Source organism: Ceratotherium simum, chromosome X (genome assembly GCF_057802395.1).
Source record: "Ceratotherium simum simum isolate JZ-2026a chromosome X, ASM5780239v1, whole genome shotgun sequence".
Classification (NCBI taxonomy): domain Eukaryota; kingdom Metazoa; phylum Chordata; class Mammalia; order Perissodactyla; family Rhinocerotidae; genus Ceratotherium; species Ceratotherium simum.
Genome location: NC_141940.1, coordinates 14941702 through 14950667, shown reverse-complemented (window position 1 = coordinate 14950667; position 8966 = coordinate 14941702). Strand labels below are relative to the sequence as shown.

The 8966-nt window shown below is 38.9% G+C and overlaps 1 long non-coding RNA gene across 1 annotated transcript in view; it reads left to right on the top strand.

Moving 5' to 3' along the window:
- The first annotated feature begins 876 nt into the window (after window positions 1-876).
- The window catches only part of LOC147911748 (uncharacterized), a 142622-nt gene continuing 134532 nt past the window's right edge, over window positions 877-8966 (top strand). Inside the window, exon 1 of the long non-coding RNA XR_015550459.1 lies at window positions 877-1062. This is a non-coding gene — a long non-coding RNA (uncharacterized LOC147911748). The remainder of the gene's footprint in view (window positions 1063-8966) is intronic.

Genomic DNA, 8966 nt, shown 5'->3' with positions numbered 1-8966 from the left:
ATATGGCTTCTGCTGGTTCTCTCTCTCGCTCTTTTTTGGAATGATCACCTGTGGAATACAGCCACCATGCTATGAGGAAGCCCAAATTTACCCATAAAGAGACCACACAGAGAAACACATGTGGAGAGGAACCAAGGCTCCTAACTGATAGCAAGCATGAACCATTGGATGTGTGAATGAGAAAACCTTCAGAAGATTCCGGCTCCCAGTCATTGAGTCCTCCAGCTGAGACTTCAGACATGCTGGAGCAGATGCAAGCCCTTCACACTGTGGTTTGTCTGAATTTCTCACACACGGAAACCATGAGAGATAACAAGTGATTATTGTTTTTATAAAAAATTATTTTATTGAGGTCATATTGGCTTACATTGGTTACATATTGGTTTACATATTGGTTACATTGTGTAAATTTCAGGTGTACATTATTATATATCAGTTTCTATTTAGACTGCATCATGTTCACCACCAATAGTCTAGTTTATATCCATCATCATACATATGTGTCCCTTTACCTTTTTTGCCTTCCCCCCACCCCCTTCCCCTCTAGTAATCACTAATTATTATTGTTTTAAGACACTAAGTTTCATAGTAATTTGTGACTCAACAATAGATAATGAATAATACACATGTACTCTGTAGACCAGACAAGTGGTTTATAACTTTTTAAAAAATTTTAGATCCATTTGAAAACATGAAAAGCTAGGGTGGCCTCCATTTTCCCTGCCTCCTGGTGTTCACAGCCTTATATATTCCCTTCCTCTTGAGTGTGGGCAGGACATATGGCTTGCTTATAGCCAATAGACTATGGCAAAATTGATGAGCTGTCACTCTAGTGATTATATTACCTTATACAAGACTCTCTCTTGCTTTCAGACTGACTCTAGGGTCTTGCTCACTTTGTTGGTTTTGATGAAGCAAGCTGCCATGAGTCCTACAACCACAAGCAAAGGAATTCTGCCAACAACCAGAGTGAACTGGGAAGCCGACCCTTCCCCAGTCAAGCCTGGAGATAAGAATGGAATCCTGGCTCACACCTTGATGGCTGCCTTGCAGAGGATGCTGGTAAGCCATGCACAGACTCCTGACCAACAGAAACTGTAAGATAAATGTGTGTGTGTTGTTTTAAGCCATTGAATTTGTGATAATTTGTTACACAGCATAGAAAATTAATACAAAAGCTGTAGATCCTCTCTGAGAAAAATGTATGGAAACTCACATACACATAGAACTCTCATGCAATATTTTAGGTAGTTTATGGACCCCTAATACCCCTGAATAAATCCTAGGTTAAGATCCACTGTTCTAAATCCTTTGCCCTGTGTCGTATGCAGAAGTGTGCAAAGCCTAGAAGATTTTCTTTGTGATGTTTTATATTAAATATTTTATTTACTTGCTTACTAGTTCAGCACCTTATAATTGAGCATTGTCTACTTTAGGATTGAATTTTCTCTGCATCTGCATCTTTGGAGGTGGATCATTGGTACAGTTTCACATTATTGTTTCACTCGTAAAAGGAATCCACCCTCAATCACTTTCTCCATCTCTTACCTCTGCCATTCTAGAGGCAAAACCAGGGGAAGATCAGCAGACTTCAATAAACAGTAAACAAACAGGAACAGCCGATAGAGTGAGGCTAATGAATTAATCATTAAGTAAACGCTAATGAACACAATTCAATAAATGGTTTACATTTTTCCTATATTTCATTGGGAAGTTAAATGTAAGATACAACAAAGTTATTTCTTTTGATCATAATTAAAATGCAATACAAATAAAAATCTCTCTTCTAACGTCACTGTTAAAGCAAGTGTTTTCTTTACTGTCTTTCTTCATTAATAATTGCTATGCTCTAATAAAATTAGAGGATGTAGAAAATAATACTTATTATGAATTCTCTAACACTGGCATGCAAACATCCTCATTAAAGCCAGTGATCTATGTTTTGTTGTTTAGATAAATGTCTGTAATTCTTGCTTTTCATTCTGACTATCCATTTCTTTGCTGAAGAAGCACAATCAAGCTCTGACAGTGTCAACTCCCATTTTTGGTTGTACTAGAAGGAAGGGTCAATTTCTCTAAGGGACGAATGGAATTGCAGGAGGAGCTCCAAAGCCTTGAGAAGCATAGGACACAACTGCTTTCTGTCTTCTTTTCCCCCTCAATCATACTATGAAGAGTTAACCCAAGGAAGGCAGCAAGCAAGTGTCCACATGGCTCTGGAACCAGCTTCTGCCCTAGGAGTATATGGCTTGTGGAGATGTCCTCATCTGCACTACACATGGGGAAGGTAGCCTACATTTGGGCCAAGAGTAGATGGTATGGAAGAGTTCACTTGCTTGCTTGATATATGACAATGATGCAAGTCACATGTAGGCATGCCAACTGGCAATCTTTCTCTGCTTTCCCAATCACAAACAATTTGGCTTTGCCTATTAATTTTTGTAGATACCGTTAACAGGAATACGATAGCTAATGTTATATCAGACCCAATTACGCTAGTGAACTGCTTCTATTTTTTTCTTTCATGCTGTGGCATTTCCTTTCCCCTGAAAACACTCTTTCACTCAGTCTAGCAATTAACTGCTTGAACAGTATAATAAGGAAGCAATTAAGAGGTGACAGAGAAAAATTAACACTCCATTTCACATTAAAGGCTAAGTGAGTATCCTTGCCATTGTGAGTTAAATGTGTCTTTGAAAACCTGTAGTTTGGATGTATTTTCCTTTTGAATAAGGAGCCCAGCTCCATGTTTTTTGTCTAGCATCCCAATCTGAAAATGGATGATAACTAATTGGGTGCTGTCTGCTTAAACAGGCTATATTAATTGCAGTTTGTTCTCCTGTAAGTGTCAAGGAAAACAAAATCTTTGTAATGTGTAGGCATAATGTACGGCTGCCTTCATTTGAATATGCAGGCCATGTCCTAGTGCAAATAAAGCAAACTCCTGGATGCAATGTTGCCATGGCAGACAGCATTTGCATAATAAATAACAGCTATCATGAGACTTACTTTATGAAGTTCTCTGTTGTATTGTCAGCTGTAAGAGCCTCCACTAAAGCAGCCAATATTGAGGAAGTAGAGTGTGTTTTGCTTGCAAATGCAACACCCCAACCCTAGTCACTGTCAAGAATCCATTATTTTAGTGTTGCTGGCTAAATGGGATGGATTGTGTTAAGTATGTACAAGAAATGCATGGTGAACAGTAACAACACAGATGCACAAGATGAGAAGAATATGACAACTCCAAGACATTTGGTTAGTTTACCTCAAGAACATATCATTAGCTTGCTCTTCTGTGCCAAGGTCTTTCAGCACAATAGTGGTACCTGCAGCCTCATCCTCTGTATCGCTTAAACCTGAGTCAAACAAGTTAGAAAATCCCTCTTGTTTCTGGTGATAGGGCTTGGAATGATATTTAAAGGGAGGAGCAGTGGTTCTCAATAGCTTTAGCCTCTAAGACTCTATTCTCATACTGTCTCAAGGCTACTAGACGTTTCCTGATACTTATTTGAGGGCTTTCTTTTAAGCACTGTATAAGTTTACTTTGAGTTGGTATTAGCACAGGAGACTGGTAAATAAGTAAAGATAGTTTTCCATTGATTGTTATATCTTCCTTCCCTTTTACGACTTTCAGAAACCCTTTTTCACTACATATTCCCTGGGACTCAGAGAGGTGGAAAGTTAATTGTGTGTATGCGTTGTGTGTGTGTTTCCCAACCATTAACTGAATTTCATGGAATGAGATTAATAAGAGCCTTGCCTTACATGGATTCACACATTCTGCCAATCTTTTTGGCCAGATGAGATCTGGGCCAAATTTTTGTTCCCAACGAATGAAACCATGGCCACCATCATCATCACTTTGGCTACTGTTTATTGTGTGCCTACTAAGCACCTGGCACGGTGGTGAGTGATATGGTGTGCCTTATCTCATGTCATCCTTACAATCTGTAGAGTCTCTATTTTAGGTCTGAGAAAACTGAGGCTCTGAGTCCAGACCCAGGATTTGAATTTTGCACTATTTCACTCCAAAGCTCATGCTCTTGTCACCACTTAATGCCCCAAGGGCAGAATTTTAAAAAGTAAACATTAATGAGACCTTCCTTAAACAATTACTATTTTAATGACTACAAACAGCGCTGTATTTTTTTTCTAAAGCCAATGAAAAGAACAATATTCATGACTCTAGGAAAGAAAGGCACAACAAATCTGGAGCTGATTCTCACCTCTTTATAGCCCCGTTTATAAGGGCAGAAAAGTTAGAAAGAAGTCTGCACTAGATGGAGGCCTAGTAGATTGTCTTTTGTTTCCAAAAAGAAAAAAAGAAAAAGAGGAAAAAATAAACAACAGCAAAACCTCAACCACTCATTTTCAACATTTAAGAGCTTAGAAAGGTAGTCTAAGCTATTAAAGACTATTTATTATCATTTTTTTTCTTTAGCATTTCATCTTCTTAAAATTTCCTTGCTCACGTGATAGCTTGCTGTTCAGGTGTCTTTATAGAGCAATTTTCTGTAGCCAAGTTACACATCTTATAATAATGACTCATAATGGAAATCGGGCATGAGGTGACTGTAGCATTTGCTAAAGAGCACCATTAGACTATGCTGTATTACAAAAAATAAACACTTAGATACTTCAGCTTTTAAAATGAAATCCTTAAAAGCAAGGCATCATGGCAAATACAGTAATAATATTTAATAATTGTGGAGAGAGCAGGGAAAATGGCAAAAAGTGACCTAACAGTTGGAGAACCTGGGCAGGTTGTGTAGTTAAGATCTGTCCTGCACTTTCCAGAAGGATTTAGGTATCGAAAAGAATTTCTTGCAATCTAGTTTTCTTTTTTTTTTTCTTTGTGGTTCCTGTAATGCCTGATCTTCTGTGGGTTGGGAGGCAAGATTTTCTTCGTCTTTCAATATTTCTTTTAAATGAACATGTTATTTAAGTTGTATCATCGCCCATCCAGTCAAGTCATTCTTGGATTATTGAAGTTTCTTGCCTCTGCACGTTGATGGAGTTATATTACCAAAGAGTCTAGCTTTTGTTTTACTCTTGAAAATAAATCTTTGCAAAAATAAAATCACTGTTCCTTTTCATTACTCTGATAACGTGCCAGTTCTTTGATGTGAAGCAGTAACAGATTCATGTTTCATTATTAGGAAGTAGCTGGGCTCTTTTACCATTAGTGGCCTGGGCAGCATTTTCCCCAGTGTACATAACGTCTACATTCCCAGCTCACCCACAACCACGTTTCAATGAATACTTTGAAATTTAACTACGGCAGTACTCATTTTGTACACTGCTACCCAGTCAGGAACTTGCACAAAGAAGCCCTTCCTCTGATCATGAAGAGGAAGAGTGGACATAGGTGGGATGAAAGACAGGATAGCATTTATATAATATATTTCAAGCGACCCCTCTCATGTCCGAGACCCCAAGTACCGTGTGTGTGTGTGTATGGGTATTTAAAAGTATGCACATGATGACTTTCCTCCCAAAAGCATGAGAACTCTGCAAAATTTTCACAGGAGAGAAAGGCCAGAATTCTGTGACAAGGTCACTGTTACGGACTGAATGTTTGTGTCCTTCCAAAATTCATATGTTGAGATCTAATCCCCAACGTGATGGTATTAGGAGGTAGAACCTTTGGGAGGTAATTAGATCATGAGTGCAGAGCCCTTGTGAATAGGATCATGCCCTTGTAAAGAGTCCTCAGAGAGCTTTCTCTTCCCTTCCACACAGTGAGAAGAAACTTATCTATGGACGAGGAAGCAGGCTCTCACCAGAACCCAATCGGGCTGGCACCCTGATCTTGGACTTCTAGTCACTTGAACTGTGAGAAATATATTTCTGCTGTTTATAAGCCACTCAGTCTATGGTATTATATTATAGCAGCCCTAGCAGACTGACAGACACCTCCGTGAGCACCAAATGGTAGGAGCTAATGAGACCTAACTCTTGTGCACTTAATACCCTCTAAAGAGAAGAGACTACTTTCTGATATTTGCTCTTCTCTTCTCTCCATTCTGCTGCCCATGGCAATGCAGAGAGCTCCTAACTCTCCCACTCCTTCTCACCTTCTCTCCCCATCTCTTCTCTAGAGATATCACATACTCTAAAGCTCACCACATCCATCACCCCAGAAATAGAAACAACAGGTTCTGTAAGAAATTCTCTTCACCACTATCCCAAAACTTTTCTGAATTTGTCAAGGACACTGTAGCCAATGCACTAGGCAATCTTTTACTAGGACATTTTCTGTTAGACTCATCCCTTGCCACCATCTAAGACATTAAAGGAGAGGTCCCAAACACTTCCAGGATGAAGATCCCTTTTCAAAAATGTCAGGTAACTCCACATGATCTGGTAATTGATAAAGTACAAAACACCTAAATACAACTATGACTCATGAGTGCATTTATTTAAAGATGGAGTTGTTTTTTATTTTTATGAATCACAAAGGGATAAACAGTTATCTGAAAAAAGAAAGTAGTGGAAAATAGTGGTGTATATATATGTGAGAAACATTATATATACTGTCCGCATACGATGCATGATGAGTTTTTCTTCCAAGGTCCCTGGTCCTCAGGTTGAAAATCATGAGATTAAAGAGGTTTTCCTCTTTAGCCAAAAACCTGGGGGCTCTTCTGCCCTTTCATTTTCCTGAATGTCACTCTCCCCTAGTGGTCCAGACTTCTTTTGCCCCTCCAGCCATTTATAGAACAAACTGTACTTCGGTGCAGAGTGACGTTTCTCAGCCTCAAATATGATATAGATGGACACATTTGTAACTCACCACTCTGTGATATCAGAGTCCAATTTGCTATGGTTGGATTAAAAAAAAGACAACAACTAGGTTTTCAGTTCTTGTTTTCCTCAGTTACTAGTACAATGAAAAAGCCGTCTTTTCTAATGACTTTCTCCATAGTCACCTACTTGCCCTACTTCCTCCTGCCACCCACCCCACCCCACATACCCATGCCAATCACGTCCTCCCCTAAATCCCACACTCTTTGGCACATGCACAGCCTAGGACAGATTTCGTTACCTTTTTTCTCCTGATTTTCTAGCCTGAATGTAATCCTTTCAGACATTCCTTCCTAATCAGATACCTTAAAAAGTGCTTCTCACTGTACTTGCAACATTTCTGCCATCATATCTTCTCAGTCCCCTTGGGGTATGAGGGCAATAGGGCAGAGAAAGGAGTGTTCATGCTTCTTCTATCCCAGAGCCATCTTTCTGACCCCCAGATCTCTTCTTCCCCTTTGTTCTCTTTCCTGCCAGTCAAATTCTGTCTCATTACAGATGAATATTTTCAAGTACCCACATTTACATATAACATCCATATGATAAGTTTTGTCTACTGCAAAAAAAAAAGGAGGGTGATTATGTTTCACATGTAATTGAAAATGGGGTTGTTCATCACTCACATGAATACCTGAATCAATTACTTGTAATTTATCTTTGGTCCTCACATCAGTGCCTTGCTGAAGCCTTTCATTGAACATGAATGTTACTTACCTTGTGAAAGAACTTTCTGGTAATATATTTGTATTCATCATGTAATCGTTGAGACCAGTATAAGATATCTAGCTCTCTAATTCTAATGCTGTTAGTAAAGCCTCATGGGGAGCTAAAGCATAATTTAAAATGCAAGTGATAGAGACTTCAGATAGAAAGCCAAAATGCCATTGGGAAAAACCAGAGTTACTTGGCCTTTATGTCCTTACAGAGTCTTACATTGTATTATCAAAGAGCTTAAGAATATCTTAGCATTTTAGAGCTGGGTGAAACTTTGAGATCAGGTAGTCCAGCACTCTAAATTTGCAAATGGAGAAACTGAGACCCCGAGAGAGAAGGGAACTTGCCTCAGGTCATATGCTAGTCATGGCAAAGACAGGATGACACTCCCAGACATCAGTCTCTCACTGTAGGGGCCTTTCTCCCACTGTCATGCAAAGACAGAAGCCAAGGTACTCAATACAGCTAAAAATTAACGTTAGCGATGTGGTTAAATTACACAATTAATTTCAACACCCTTATTGACCCAGCAAAGAACAAAAAAGCACGTAAGAAAAAAATTATGAATAGTAGGTTTGTTACTTACAGCCACTAGTACTTGCTTCTGTACATAAGTGTTTCTTTAGATTTGTGACCCCAGATCTGATCCAGAAGCACAGCATGTGTCAGCTCACACTGTGTCATGTGACATAAAGCTACTTAATATAACCTGACTCGGAGTGACATTTCTATTGCTCTGCATTACAGTAGAAAGAAATAGCACTTTCTTTCACAAGTGGGTAATTATCTCTGCCAGTTGATATTGTTTAGCTATTTGCAGGTAGAAATGGAAAGCAGGTATATTCTTGAGAGAGCATCCTTAAAAGAGATACCAGGAGAAGGAATTTGTGGGAAATCTATTTAACAGGGTCACAGACGTTCAGGCAGCATGAGTAAAAGAAAATATTATGTTTAATGAAAGATGTATGTTTGCATTGAGAAGTAGTTTGATTGGAAGGCAAAGTATAAAAACTTTCGTAGAAAGCAAGCTTTGAGTGGGACAGTGACTACAAGCTACGAGGAGCTTATTGAAAGCAAAGGGCAAATTTCTAAGTCTTCCTTATAGAGAGATCCACGAGGAAGTTACTGGAATGTTGAAAGATAAAGGGTTTGACAGGAAAAAAAAATAACATCCATAACGTTAATAACGCACACTTACTTATATTTTGAGCATTACTCTAAGTACTTTATGTGTTTTAAGTCTTATTCAGCACAACTACCCTATAAGGCAGTTGCTATTATACCTGAGAGGTTAAGTGTATTAGTTTCCTGGGATGCTGTAACAAAGTACCACCAACTGGATGGCTTAAATAATAGAAACGTATTGTCTCACAGTTCTGCAATCTAGAAGTCTGAGACCAAGGTGCTGGCAGCATTGGTTCCTTCTGCGGCTGTGAGGGAAGGAT